The 15,817-nt window shown below is 35.3% G+C and overlaps 1 pseudogene; it reads right to left on the reverse strand.

Annotated features, from left to right (window-relative positions):
• Positions 1-8,869: 8,869 nt before the first annotated feature.
• On the reverse strand, positions 8,870-10,536 carry LOC120159890 (annotated as a pseudogene).
• Positions 10,537-15,817: the final 5,281 nt, after the last annotated feature.

Here is a 15,817-nt window from a genome sequence, read left to right on the forward strand (position 1 = left end):
CATCTTCAATTTTGGCAAGAAATGCTGTGACAAATGTTAGATTTGCAGTGGAGATTTTTGATGGCACCGGTCATTTCGGCATGTGGCAAAGCGAGGTTCTAGATGCCCTATTTCAGCAGGGTCTAGACATTGCTATTGAAGGAGAGAAACCAGATGATGTTGAGGAGAAAGAATGGAAGAGGATCAATAGAATGGCATGTGGTACTATTCGATCGTGTCTTTCTAGAGAGCAGAAGTATGCATTTTCTAAGGAAACTTCTGCAAGTAAATTGTGGAAGGCACTGGAGGAGAAATTTTTGAAGAAAAGCGGTCAGAACAAACTCTACATGAAAAGAGACTGTTCCGCTTCAACTATGTACCAGGTACCACTATGAATGATCACATTACTAGCTTTAATCAGCTGGTGACTGATCTGATGATATGGACGTGACTTTTGAAGACGAAGATCTGGCTCTGATGTTGATGGGATCACTTCCTGATGAGTTTGAGTATCTTGAAACTACTCTACTTCATGGGAAGGTTGATGTGTCTCTCAGTGAAGTAACTGCTGCCTTGTATAGTTATGAATGAGAAAGAAAGACAAACAAGAAAACACAAGTGTCGAAGCAGAAGCTCTTGTTGTTAGAGGCCGTTCCAAGAGTCAGAATAAAGGAAGCAGAGGGAGATCGAAGTCAAGTCCAGATTGAGCAAAGATGAATGTGCCTTTTGTCGAGAAAAAGGGCACTGGAAGAAAGAATGTCCCAGGCTAAAGAATAAAGGCAAACCTGAAAGGGGGAAGGCTGTCTCAGAATCAAATGTGGTCGAGTATGATGATGGAGATTCAGATTTCGCATTCGCTGCTACGCCATCAACCAGCTGTTCCAGTTCATGGCTGTTAGATTCAGCTTGTAGCCACCATATGACCCCCAATAGAGAATGGTTCTTTGATTTTAAAGAACTAAAAGGTGGAATTGTCTACACAGCAAATAATTCCCCTCTTGACACACTTGGGATTGGTTCAATTCGCTTGAGGAATCAGGATGGATCAATCAGAACCTTAACAGGTGTCCATTATGTACCAGATTTAATGAGAAATCTCATCTCTGTGGGAACCTTAGAGTCAAAAGGTTTAGAAGTGAGGGCAAAAGATGGGATTATGAGGATTATCTCTGGTGCACTGGTGATAATGAAGGGAATCCGAAAAAGAAACAATGTGTATTACTTTCTGGGTAGTACAATTGTTGGGACAGCAGCAGTGGCAGCTTCTACTGATGAACAGGAGTCAGAAGCAACCAGGTTATGGCATATGCGCTTGGGGCATGTTGGTGAAAAATCCTTGAAATTACTGATAGATCAAGGATTATTGAAGGGTGCTCGGGCTTGCAAATTAGCTTTTTGTGAGCATTGCATCAAAGGGAAGAAGACGAGGGTGAAATTTGGAACAGCAATCCATGATACTAAAGGTATTTTGGATTATGTTCATTCAGATGTATGGGGGCCTTCCAAGACAACTTCATTGGGAGGAACACACTATTATGTCACCTTTGTTGATGATTTTTCCCGGAGAGTTTGGGTGTATCCAATGAAGACAAAGGATGAGGTGCTAGGATTTTTTCTTAAATGGAAAAAGATGATGGAGACTCAAACAGGCAGAAAAATCAAACGTCTCCGTACAGACAATGGTGGAGAGTACAAAAATGATCCATTTCTGAAAGTCTGTGAAGAGGAAGGTATTGTTAGGCACTTCACTGTCAGAGGTACACCACAACAGAATGGAGTGGCAGAGCGTATGAACCGGACATTAGTGGAGAAGGTTCGGTGTATGTTGTCTAATGCTGGGTTAGGCAAAGAATTTTGGGCTGAGGCTTTGGTCTATGCTTGTCACCTTATCAACCGCTTACCATCGACTGCTATTGGTGGTAAAACACCATTAGAGAAATGGTTTGGAGTACCTGCTACAGATTATGATTCCTTACATGTGTTTGGTTCCACTGCATACTACCATGTTAAGGAGTCAAAGCTGGATCCAAGAGCAAAGAAGGCGATTTTTATGGGGATCACCTCTGGTGTGAAAGGCTATCGTCTTTGGTGTCCAGAAACAAAGAAAATAATCTTCAGCAGGGATGTTACCTTTGATGAATCTACCATGTTGAGAAAGGTGACTTCAGAAAAATTGGAGCAGACAGATGGAACTCCCAAAAAGGTGGAGTTTGAAGGAAGCAAATTTGTCCCAACCAGTAAAGAAAATGATGTTGACTCTCCTATGGTAGAAGAAGAGTCAGATGAAGAAGAGGTTCAGACCCAAGAACCTCCACAGCAACATGAATCAATTGCACTCAGAAAGGGAAAGAGGACCATTAGACAACCTGCTCGTTATGCTGATATGGTCTCTTTGCATCACCAATTGCAATTGATGACGTTCCTGCCACTTTTAATGAAGCAGTTCAAAGTTCAGAACATAAAAAGTGGAGGATTGCCATGAATGAAGAAATGCAATCCCTTCAAAAGAATCAGACGTGGAAACTAGCTAGTCTTCCGAAGGGAAAGAAGGCAATTGGGTGCAAGTGGGTATATGCAAAGAAAGATGGATTTCCTGACAAGAATAACATCCGCTACAAAGCAAGATTGGTGGCTAAAGGCTACGCTCAAACGGAGGGAGTTGATTATAATGAAGTATTTTCTCCAGTTGTAAAACATTCCTCCATCAGAATTTTGTTGGCTTTGGTAGCGCAGTTGGATTTGGAACTAGTTCAGATGGATGTAAAAACTGCATTTTTACATGGAGACTTGGATGAGGAAATCTACATGACTCAGCCAGATGGATTCAAAGTTGCTGAAAAAGAAGAGATGGTGTGCAAATTAGAAAAATCGTTGTACGGATTGAAGCAATCTCCAAGGCAGTGGTACAAGCGATTTGACAAGTTTATGATAGGGCAGAAGTACACAAGAAGCAAATATGATCATTGTGTGTATTTACGCGAGCTAGAAGACGGATCCTATATATATCTTCTTCTTTATGTTGATGATATGCTGATAGCTTCCAGGAGTCAGACAGAAATTGCGAAACTAAAGACTCAATTGAACAAGGAGTTTGAGATGAAGGATCTTGGTGAAGCGAAGAAGATTCTAGGCATGGAGATATCAAGGGATAAGAAATTGGGGAGGCTTTGTTTGTCTCAGAAAGAATATCTGAGGAAGGTACTAAAACGTTTTGGCATAAATGAGATGTCAAAACCAGTTAGTACACCTCTTGCTCCTCATTTCAAGCTCGGTGCATCCATGTCACCTAAGGATGATGCAGAACGGGAATACATGTCAAAGGTTCCGTATGCAAGTGCTGTTGGTAGCTTGATGTATGCAATGGTGTGTACGAGACCCGATATTTCACAGGCAATTGGGGTTGTGAGCAGGTATATGCATGATCCTGGAAAGGAGCATTGGCAAACTGTGAAATGGATTCTGCGGTATATTCTGAACACCGTAGATGTTGGTTTGGTCTTTCAGCAGGACAAACAAGATGGTCAGTGTGTAGTTGGGTATTGTGATTCAGACTATGCAGGTGATTTGGACAAGCGTCGATCAACTACTGGTTATGTGTTTACATTTGCAAAGGCACCAGTCAGTTGGAAGTCCACCTTACAGTCAACAGTGGCTTTGTCTACTACAGAGGCAGAGTATATGGCAGTTACAGAGGCTGTGAAGGAGGCAATTTGGCTTCAAGGGTTGCTTGGTGAATTGGGAATGGAACAAAAGCACATCAAAGTGCACTGTGACAGTCAGAGTGCTATTCATTTAGCAAAGAACCAAGTTTACCATGCAAGGACGAAGCACATCGATGTTCGATATCACTTTGTACGAGAGATTCTAGAAGAAGGTGGAGTCATAATCCAGAAGATTCGGACCACTGAGAATCCTGCTGATATGTTGACAAAAGTGGTAACTGCGGTCAAGTTTAAACATTGTTTAGATTTGGTCAATATTGTTACAAATTAAAAGATTGTTTTTTTTTAGAGATGTGTGTGGAATTTGCCAAGGTGGAGATTTGTTGGTTTTTGGCAAAAGTCCCACATTGGTTGTGTATAAGGAGGAGGGGAAATTCTTTTGTTATAAATAAAGCCCTCCTCCTCCTTAGTTAATCATCCCACAAATATAAGCCTTCTTCTATTTTAAAGGCTATTTGTATTCTTTCTCTCTTTGTAATATTTCCTCTATTAGTGAAATATTTTGGTGTTCTCTTTTATGTCTATTTAATAGCTATTGTCGGGTATAGTTGTTGTCAATTATTGTCCTATTAAAATTACTTGTCTTGGTAGTTCTGTCTAAGGAAAGTGGGTTTTAAGAGGGACCATTGTGACCCCTCCTCTTTCCTGGGAATCTACCTTGGGGTGATTTTTAGTACAATCGTTTTCACACTAGTCACCTAGATAATAGTTTTCACGGTGAATCTGTTATTGGTGGAAATTAACCCGAATTTCACAACAACTAAAACAAGGGAGTAAATGGAAAGGGATAAATATATAGTGGGTTCCATAGTTTCTATGGTTACTTCTTAAATGGTGAGGCACTCTATGCACCAGAGCTCATTCATTCATTTAATTGGTAGCTTGTACAATTCACACTCTAAAGTTGGAGGAAAGAAGAAGAAAAGAACTGTAAAAACAAGGCATTAAAGAGAAGAGAAAAGGTGTTTCATTCACACAAGCAAATGCGAAGAAAGTGAAGAGAACATATCCTGATTAGTTAGAAAATGGACACAAGCACAAGCCGTATGTGTGTGTTTATTTCTAAATGATTTTAACCTGAGACTTCAGACAAAATTGGTCCCTGAAGAAGTTCATATATTAGTCATCAGGATAATTATCCAATGCATCAAGGCACTAGAATTCAAAAACTTCGCAAGCGGGTTTTTTAACAACAACATGTCCATTTAACTATATATCCAAATTTAATCAGTTGAAATTTAACTTCCTTAATTATAGTTAAACATATACGTGGAGATTCAACCTTTCACGGCCATTGTATACATAAATTAATGCTCCGAACTAGCACTGCAATAAAAAGTATTTAAAAGTCAAATAAGTTACCCTGTTCTGCTCATCGACAACTTTGATCTGCCGCAATTCAGTAACTACAGATCTATATCCACGAACAAGAATTTTAAAACAAAAACGTCAAAATAATAATCATCAAAATGAAAATCGATGACAAATCCACAAGATACAAAAATACAATGTGAAGAAAATGTAACTGCTAATCTTAATTAAAATCATCAAAATAACTAGAGATAATAACAAAAGTCAAAGGAAGAAAAATCCGTACCACATTGTAATTTGATGGAATACAATTAATTACAGTTTAACTTCTGTATGCATTAAAAATGGATTTGAGAGGAAGAGAGAGAAATTACTTGAAGTGTTGAGGAGAGAAGCGATCGATGGATCGCCAAAGGAAGCTCCACATCGTGAAAAATGGAGGAGAAATGTTGTTATTTTTTGCTTTTTACTTTCTTATAGAGGAAAGAAACCCTATAGGAAGAGAAGGAGAGAATCTGTAGAAGGGAAGGAATTTTGCTGGAAGACGTACAGTTGAGTTTGGTCCGCGCGGCAAGCGGACTGGGAAATTACTTGTTTTCTAAATTAAACAATACGATTAACCCACAATTTAAACTAAATGATACAATTAACCCATAGTAAACTCTACTAAATATGATTAGCGCATAACATACTAATAATTCAACACGTCTTACGTTCTGATATTCCCAAATTGTTTTACCGGTTAAATGCATTCGTTTCCCGTATGATTATGAAAGGGTAACATTGACTCCGGCAATAAGCAAGTACTGGGAAGTGCTGTTCTGCTTAAATGAATTTGTTTTCTAAATTGTTTTTCGTGGTTTAATCGTTATCATGTTGATGTGATAGATCACGATACTGATGTGGTGGTCTATGACATTAACGTGATAGTCTACCGTAGTTAATATAACGTGACAAATAACATAACACATAAACTAAATTTGTAACTCAAACATAACAAATAGACTGCCACGTCAACATTATAATCCACCAGACAATAAGTATCCCTACGTAATGAAAGATACAACAAAACAAAGCAACATACGTAAAACTCCCCCCGTGGTAGAAAAGTAAAGGCACCTCACCACTGTTTCAGATCCCACGCACTGAATTCTTAGTCCTATAACAATGGTGGTCCGACCATACATTATTTCCAGAATAGATCCCTCCCAAAAAGGCCTCAACTGCCTCCATGTTTGCTGATCATGTGAATAGCACAACAAAGCTCATTTGTTTTCGTCTCAATTCAATCATCATTTCCAACCTTCACAACTCAGAAAATGCCTCTCTATGGCTGTTCATAATTTGGTTAAAACCGAATTAACCAACAGAATCGAAATTTTGGTCGATTGATTTTGGGTTCGGTAGATTATCGGTTAATGGTTTTTTTAAACTTTGGTTATCGGTTAATTCGGTTTGAAATCAGTTAGTTATAACTGAATTAACTAAATTAACAGAAATTATTAAATATTTAATATATTATTTATATTTATTTAGCTTTATGGGTGTTTAAACTTCAATTTAACCGAATTAATCTATTGAATTAACCAAATAAGAAGAAAATATTATATATTTAATATATAATATATATTATTTATAAATTTCGGTTAATTCAATTAACCGACCAATAAATCTAATTTACTTTGATAAAATTTTTATTGAAAAAAAATTCACTTAATAAATTTTGAGTAATTCGATTTGATCAGTTAACCGATTAAACACGCTTACCTTTCTCTCTTGTTTTGATTACTTCTCCGACACCCACCTGCTTTATCAGGCTATTTATCATTCTTACTCAAAGCTCAATCTTCAACAATGCTTTTGAGTGGATCTGCTAAACCTTTTTCTATTGCGATAATAATCAATGGCATGAAGAAAGCTCATTCATCTTGTGGTAATCATAAGCGTTTTTTAGCTCCCATTTCAAGTTATTTTCTAATCTATCACTTTTTTATGTCACATAAGCGAAAGGCGCTTTTCGTAAGAAGTTTCTTTCGCTTACGTGCCATAAAAAGATCATAACTCTTTAAGTTAAGTTGAAATAAAAAAAGAAAAGAAAAATAGGAGTTACAATATGAAAGGAAATTATATAGATTTTATTTAAAAAGAATAAACAGTGCTGTGCATGTCAAAGACACGAAATACACAAGCAAAAGCACGAATCGGGTTGGGCGGCGGTGACAATGCACATGTATTAGCCCATATTGTTTAGATGTGTGGTTTTTCAAATACTTAACATTTTAAGCATTTATTTATTGAATGATTAAATATAAGGTTAATTCACATTTGTCGGTGTCGTCCAACTCAACTCATTCTCGTTCTCGTGTAATTATGTGTCTTCGACACGCACCGTGCGTGTTTATTCTTTTTGAATAAAATTCGCATAATCTTTTTTTATATTTTAGATCATTTTTTTCTTTCATTTAAGTTCAATCTAATCTAGATCAATAAAAGATATTTCATGCAAAACATGTCTTCTGTCGCATCAGTAAAAGAAATTTTCTGTAGAATGCACTTTTACCCACATGACATAAAAGAATGCTAATTCGGCAATTAGTCACCATTATTTTAATAAATAATTTTGATGTATATTTGAGTTTAAAAAATCTAATTATAACGGGCAGCATTTGAAAAAGAAAAAACAAAACAAAATTGTAGAATTTGTATTGTTCTAAATAAGATTGGAATTGGATGGTTGTAAACCCATTTGTAATAATACTGTATCTAACAATGGGTCCTACATTTCTAACCCACATCTCCAAGATGGTTTTTTTTTTCTCTCGATTTTATCTTAATTAATTCTGATTTACCTGCATCACACACTTAATTTTGGTAGGTGAATCTCTCAGCAGAGATTTTTTACATACACAATGACTCAAACTCTAGACCTTACTTAAACGATACTAAATTACTTATCACTTGAATTAACCTATGTTGGTGAACTGTTGCTATTCGTACAACAGTCGCTGTGAAATAATAACGATGCTATCTAAAATTGTTATTATTAAAATTAATAATATAAAGTGAAATTACATCAATAAAATGACCATTGGTTACAATTTAACAAGTAATGATCAATAGTATTGACAGTGGGCCGTCATTCTTATTATTATTCCGTCACGATAAAATTAAAAAAAAATTAATAATCTGTTACGACAACTAAAATTATTACTACATTTTAAAAGAAATTGTACACATTTAAAAGAAATTACAATTATTATAATTGTAATAACTATAATAACATCGGTTGTATTTACAATTACGACATATATAATACAAACGAAAACACAACTATAATCAAAATTTAAATAGGAGAATGAAATATCTTATCTGTTTTCATTTTTACTCCAACCTATTCTATTTTGGACTTCCAAATCTGCAAACCCACAACTTAACTCCTTGTTTAGATAGGTGGGCAAGAAGGCCAGTTTATATTTAATATGCAAACAGTCGATAACCCAGCAACGTGGCAGATAACCTTTTTGCAAGAGCTTAGCTACTGTTCTTCTAAAATTCTTCTAAAATTCTTCATCTGTCCTAGAAAGATGCTGAAACAAATCTTCTACAGAAAAAAAGAGTTTGATAAACCTTGTCAGAAATTGGGACATTTGTTATAAAACCAGAGTTAGTTTGGGAAGCAACTTTTAGGTCCGTAAACAAACTAAATGTTCAACGAAATGGACCTGGATGTTTCACGGGAAAGTTGTAACATGAAGACGAAAGGAAATCACCATAAAAGGAAGCTGGAAAAGAAAGAAGGTTTTGCCCCATCATCACCAAATAAAGTAAAAAAGGATGCCTACAAGGAAGGAAGATGATGAGAGAGACCCTTGAGTAGGAGTACTTGCTTAGGAAGAAATTCACCAGGAAATGGCAAATTTATAAGCTACAAAGCACTGAAATTGATTGAATTATAAACTAATGCTATTTCTGAAATCTCCAAATACAATATATGATCGAACTTTTTATCAGTAATGAGTCACCATTGACAAAAAGAAAGACCTCCTCCATCTTCAAGAAACCAAAATGCAGCTCACACGCAGCGTTTTTGAGCAAATCCAAACCTGTCGTTAGCCAAGTCAAATTCGATATGATAGTTCTGCTGCTGAAAGCTCCCCAGTATAATTGCCGGCCCGCCGTGTGAGCCTTGGTCGACGACTTTGTCGGTGATAACCATCAAACAGACAACCTTATCATTGCCGACGAATGAGAAATAATTAGTCAAGGGCAACACCATCTTGGCCCCTCCTTTGAATTGGAATGTTAATTCAGGGACATTTATTGACTTATGGCCCGAAATATTGAAGCATGGGGATAAGCCGGACATGTTTTCCACTTCCCCTGCCCTGCTATAATTTCCCATTTGTTTCTCCAACTCCTTCGAGACAAGCAAGAAGACCGGTCTCTCCATGTAAGTGAACGTTGACCCTGAGTCCACGATGGTGCCTCCATTACCGTCCGATCCCGGACCAAGAAGCTGTACGGAACCTTGACGTGCTTATCGCCGATCATGATTTTACGTAGAGTTACGTAGTAGAACTCTTTGAAAGCCGGGTTTGAGGCGGCCTGGTTCTTGTAGAACGGCGTGTAGCTAAGACCCGGAGTTTTTGTATCACCCGTACCCGACCCGGTTTCCAACAACATGTCGCTGCTGATGCCCGTGTCGTCGAACCGGCGAGAGACGAGGCAGTAAGAGAATTTCTTGAGGTCTAGTTGGGATGGTAAAGAGTCGGCGCTCCGACCGAACCCGACAATTCCAGCGGGTTGTCGGTTGGAGAAAATGGAGCATCCGACAAGGAAATCTGGGAACGTTTTCTGAGGGAAAACAAGGTTTTCTACTAACAGAAGTCCACCGGTGGAGCCTAAACCGTATTGAACTATGTAAGGAGGGCAAGTCTGAGTACAGTTTTTGGACGTGGGTTCACAGTCTCGGCAACGAGACGCGACGTTGGGGCCAAAAAGCAAACCACACTTTGGGTTTCTGCAACCCACGAGCTTCGAGGAAGATGAAAGCTTGGGGACAAAAGTAGAGATTTTGGCTGGGTCGACACTGGGGAAAGCGCATTGGGAACAAAGGTAACGAGAGGTGCAAGGGAACCAAGACAGACTGCTTCCGGTGTCCATGACGAAAGTAAGGACTTGAGGCGGAGTTCCGAAGCCAAGGGACACGGTGTAGCCGCCATAACTGTGAGGAAAAAGTGGAGTCTTGAGAAGAGAAGAGGGAGTACTGGTTTTGGGGTTGTGGTGTTTTAGGCGGCGGGCTCTTGCGACCGAAGAAGTTGCTAAGTTATTGAGAATTTGGTAGGCATTGGAGGAAGACCGGTGAGGGAAAGGAGAGAGGGAGACTTTGATGGTGGCGGCGGCGGCGGCTGATGTAAGTGTTGTGCAGATGATGAGGAAAGATAAGGAGATGAAGGGAAGAAAAGCCATTAAGAAAACAAAGGGAAATGAATTCTGCGTTGTTGTTATTGTGGAAGTATTATTAGTTCTGCGCTGTAGTTATTGTGGAAGTATTATTAGTTCTGCTCTGTTGTTATTGTGGAAGTATTAGTGTTTGTTTGTTTTAAGGGTTAACTATCAATTATATTTGTGTTTTGTCTACTTTTGTTCATTGATTTCAAAAAACATAAGATATAATTATTTTTATTTTTATTTAATTAAGATATGGTCACTTTCGTTTTTATTTGATGAAGATGTGATAACCCCGAGTTAACTTCCGTTAATAGCAGTTAAATATTTTGATATAATCACATATTTGGTCCTATTTATTTATATGTTCTCTCAATTTAGTCATACTTTTAAATCTATTATGTTAGTTTGTTAACTATAAGATTGATTCGACTGATGTATATGATAAAGCAAGTCTAATTATATTGTTTATCAACTATCATTTTATCACATTCTCTTATAAACACTTATAAATTTATTTTATTATCGTTTATCAATTTAATTTTGTCATAATATTTATAAAATTCACAAAACTTTAACACTTATCTCTTTCTTTCTTAGAGGGGTAAACACGTTGTCAAATTTAATGGTTTTGGAGGTGGTTAACCAAAAATTTGATTAGTAAGAAACATGGTTTCAATAAGAAAAATAATATATTATGAAACTAACTTCATCGGGCCATTATCGACATAGATTTGAGCATTAGAAGATTAAAATTCTAACATGATTTTCATTGATTTTGAATGAATTTTGAAAAAAAAACAAAATTACTGGGAAGAAAATGGGGATAAAAGGTAAACATTGTTGTACTATGTCACGTATGTTAGTAGATGATCATTGAAAGGATTTGAGATCTGTTTACAAAATGAATAACCACATCATGAACCGCGTTAAAATGTTAACGGTTTGGTGACTAAAAAATGAATTAAAAAACTTTAGTACTATAATTTTTACTTTTTTATATCTCAATGATCAAAACAAAAAATATGGTCAAAGTTTAATATTTAAGAATGTATTTTACCTTTTAAAAACCAACAATCACAAAATCAAGCATAATAAAGGGACTAAAATGAGAATTTGACCTTTATGATTTATATCAAATTAGGACTAACTTGATAGAATATGTAAATAATATGGACCAAATATGTGATTATATCAAAATATTTAACCGTTGTTAATGACTGTTAACTTGGGGTGACCACATCTTAATTAAATAAAAACGAAAGTGATCATATTTTATATTTTTTGAAATCAATTAACAAAACACAAACATAAATAATCATTTGTGTAGTTAACCTTTGTTTTAAAGTGAATAGCGATGGGGTGATGTTTGTTTGTTCCACTGATTATTGAGGATAAGAAAACAACACCAGGGGTGGCTAACACAGCTGGACCAAGGAATCATGTTCCGCCGTTAGAGCTGGGTCATACCCCTTTTTTTTCTTAGTCTTTACGTATTTTGTCTTGATTAATTGGGGTCGATTCGGGTCACACACCTAATTTTTATAGGTGAATTTTTCAATCAGGATTTTCTATATACACAAAAATTCAAACTCAAAAACTGTTTAAACGATATCAAAACGAGTTATACAGTTTTGACGTTCTTATTTTTAGTATTTAAATAAACTTTTTAAATATGTATCCATTTAGTGTTTGAATACGATACCTATATATACGAGTCGTTGTCGTTTTTAGTTGATTATTTGTGTTCATATAATTACGTGTTAAAATGTGTGTGTTTTAATAATATTCGTACAATTTTTAACAAATTTAACTCGAAATTTTCATTTATTTTATTTTGATATTAAATACTGTCGATATTGAAAGTTGTCCAAAATTTAAAATCTCTATCACAATAACAAATACATTTCATATAAAACGCGTATACTAAAGTGCGACCTACATGACATATCTTTATCAAAAAAGTGATATTTTCTAAAATATTTTCTCTTAGCTATCATTTATATAAATAAAAATAAATATTATTAGTATAAAAATACATTCAACCGCCATGATCTACACATTAAAAACTACAAGGCTCGTATTCAAAATTGTCACAATATAATTTTATTGAATTTAATTAAAAACATATTAATATAAAAAAATAGATATAGGAAAATAAAGACGTGACAAGCAATTCGTGATATTTTTTTATAGTTATGTTATTTATAAGGTAAATATATACACACTCTAGAAGTGAAAGATAAAATAACAACAAACGGGGTTGATTCAAATAGTAAGCAGCTTAATATCGCTTAAGAAAGGTCTTTAAGTTCGAGTTCTTGTATATGTATAAAATCTCCGCTTGGAGACTCACCTACCAAAACTAAGTGTGCGGCCCAGATCGGTCCAGATTAATCAGGGTGAAGCATTGAAACTGGAGGGTAACCAAAAAAATTACAAAAATTAGATGAAAGGTTTGCATAATTGATTTTTCCTTCAATTTAATGTTTGAATAATTTAAATTTTCTTAAAATATGTTGTGAGAAACATTCTCTTCCGAATTTGATTATACCAACATATCTTTGGTTAAGACTACCTAGATTTGCTTAAGTGCATTAATTGTCTCTTAAATTGAATTAAAGAAGAAAATTCCTACAAACCTACGAGTTAGGTTATATTTAAATGATTTACGCAAACATGAGAGATTATCTTAAATTGAATTTACAATTTAAATAATGCGATGTTATCTAATTCATTAAATACATATCGGTATAAAGATATACACTATTAAAGTATTAATTAAATGCTTAATTGAAGCTTTTAAAAGTTACCTTTCTCTGCAAAATAATTTAATGGATAATAATCTTAAAAGAAAAATCTTTATATGGAATTGTTTCTTGGGTAAACTACACATTTAATACTTAAACTATCAGTTTTGTTTCATTTTAGTACCTAAACTTTTATTTGTTTCAAAATCATTCTTAACGTTTACTTTTTGTTTCGTTTTAGTACCACGTCGTTAAAAACTTAACGGGTTGGAAATTTTTTTATGGGTAAATTACATCATTCATCACTCAACTATCTTCTCACTCTTATTTTGGTCACTAAAGTTTAATTTTTTTTAATTTAATTACTTAACTTTTAAATTGCTCCTAATTTAATCACTCTAACTTTTCAAATTTAATGTTTTTATTTTAATTATATATTAATAAAATAATAATAAAAATTTCATGTCACAAAAGTTATTATTAAAACAAATTAGGGTGATTAAAATAGGAGCAATTTGAAAGTTAAGTAGCTAAATTGAATTTTTTTAAACTTTGGTGACCAAAATAAGGGTGAGAAGATAGTTGAGTGATGAATGTTATAATTTACCCATAAAAATTTAGTGTCATTAAGTATTTAACGGTGAGTCACTAAAGTGAAACGAAAAACAAATGTTATGTATTATTTTGAAATAAATAAAAGTTTAGAAATTAAAACGAAATAAAACTGATAGTTTAGATACTAAACATATAGTTTACCCTTGTTTCTTTGCTCTATCTTAGACCAAAGAACCGACAGAAATTGGTTTGTAATTTCCCAAATTTCAAACTAAGGGGAAATGAATTGAAATTATTTTCCATCGCATCGAAAATTCAGTAGCCGTTGAAAGTGTTGACGAAGCTTCATGGAACCGTTGGTATTGAGCGGATTATTGTGCGTACGGTGCCATGCTTCCAATGAGAGACGAAATTGTAAATAATTTTAGTTTTGTTTTTTAATAGAAGCCATCACTATTATTAAAAAAATGAAAATATTCAAAATTATAATAAGAGTTTACGATTATTATTGTAAATTAAATATATAATTTGTTTCTATTGATTGGGTCCTTTAGTGTCGGGGATTAGAGGTTGTGTAAGTGAGGTTTACAGTTGATCGTGTAAATCAAGGACTTGTTTGTCAAAATCAGAGTTCTAATTAAAGTTTTGTTGATATTACAAAGGTGATCAAAGGCGTCATAAAAAGCTATGAAGAACTTATAATTTGTTGGACCACTGGCATTTCAATGTAGTTCTTCGGAACACACTGATACGAGAAAGGTTATTTTAAAAAGTTAATTGTGACTAATTCTTTTTTGATGGAAGTGTTTCACGCTTATTACACCGATTGTTGATGGGAACGAATGGATCATGACTACTATAGGCAATTCATCATTCTGATTTGGGTATAGAGTGGCAATCGTGAGAGATCGACTATTGAGAGGTATTTGAATCATTTGTCTTCGTAAGGAGTTAGAGGAAGATTGAATGGTGAAGGAGAATAATGAGTTTCATTCATTTTCTTGATCTTGATTAAGAGGTTTTATAATGACCCTTGTCAAACCCCAATATAGGAGGCTAGATTTTAAGAATTTTAAGTATCGAATTAAAGTCATAACAAGGGAAATTGAGGACTAAATTGTAAATTATTAAAAGTTTGCAGCTCGATTTTGAAACTTGTGGGAAATTAAGAGACTTGAACTCGAATTATCCCATTTTTAATGGGCAATGAAAAATAAACCTCCCTCAGTTATACCCGAAATTCCCCCAATTTTCTTTTTTCCCCCGTTGAGCCAGCAAATTCAGCAACCCAAAATTTTTTCCAGCCCCGTCTCCTCTCCGTTCAGTCACCTCCGGTCGGCGGTGAGGAGCACTGCCACGTCCATCGAGTTTGGCAACAACCGACGACCCAACCCCGACTGTCATCGACCCCGTATCGGCTGCCATTATCCGGGATCGAACGTTGGAAGCTTCGTCGAAACCCAAAACCGCCGCCTTGATTTTCCTCGTTTCTATTCATTCCGACCGCCATTATGCATCACGCCGGCCATCGTTGCACTCCCCAGACGATTCCGATTAGAACTCGACCCATCCCGTCGCCCAGGGTTACGCCGTTGTCGTGTGTAAGCTCGAGTTTTTATTGTGGGTAATTGCCGGTGATAAGCATATGATCATTATCAGGGACAGAGTCAATATTTCAACTTGAGAGAGGCAAAGTATAACTTTTATAAAATTGGGGGGACAATTTTATAATTATCCCATAAATATTTAAATTATATATATAAATTAAAGGTAAAAAGATTTTGGCCTCCCTGGGAGGCCACAATCCCTCCCAAGTTCTTAGTGGCTCCGTCTCTCGTCATTAAGATTACTTCTAAGTTAACAGACTAAGTGGATATGTTTTAGTAGACAACGTAGACCTATCAAAGCTCATGGATGTAATCCTGAAATTTTAATTTTAATTACAAAGAAATTCTTCGAAGGCTTTGAGGTGCATGAATAATATATGAAAGATGTTCGTACAACAAAATCTAAGAAAAATAAATCCAAAATTTTATTTTTTTTTTATTTACG

Source organism: Hibiscus syriacus, unplaced genomic scaffold, assembly GCF_006381635.1.
Source record: "Hibiscus syriacus cultivar Baekdansim isolate YM2019G1 unplaced genomic scaffold, ASM638163v2 tig00111378_pilon, whole genome shotgun sequence".
NCBI lineage: Eukaryota > Viridiplantae > Streptophyta > Magnoliopsida > Malvales > Malvaceae > Hibiscus > Hibiscus syriacus.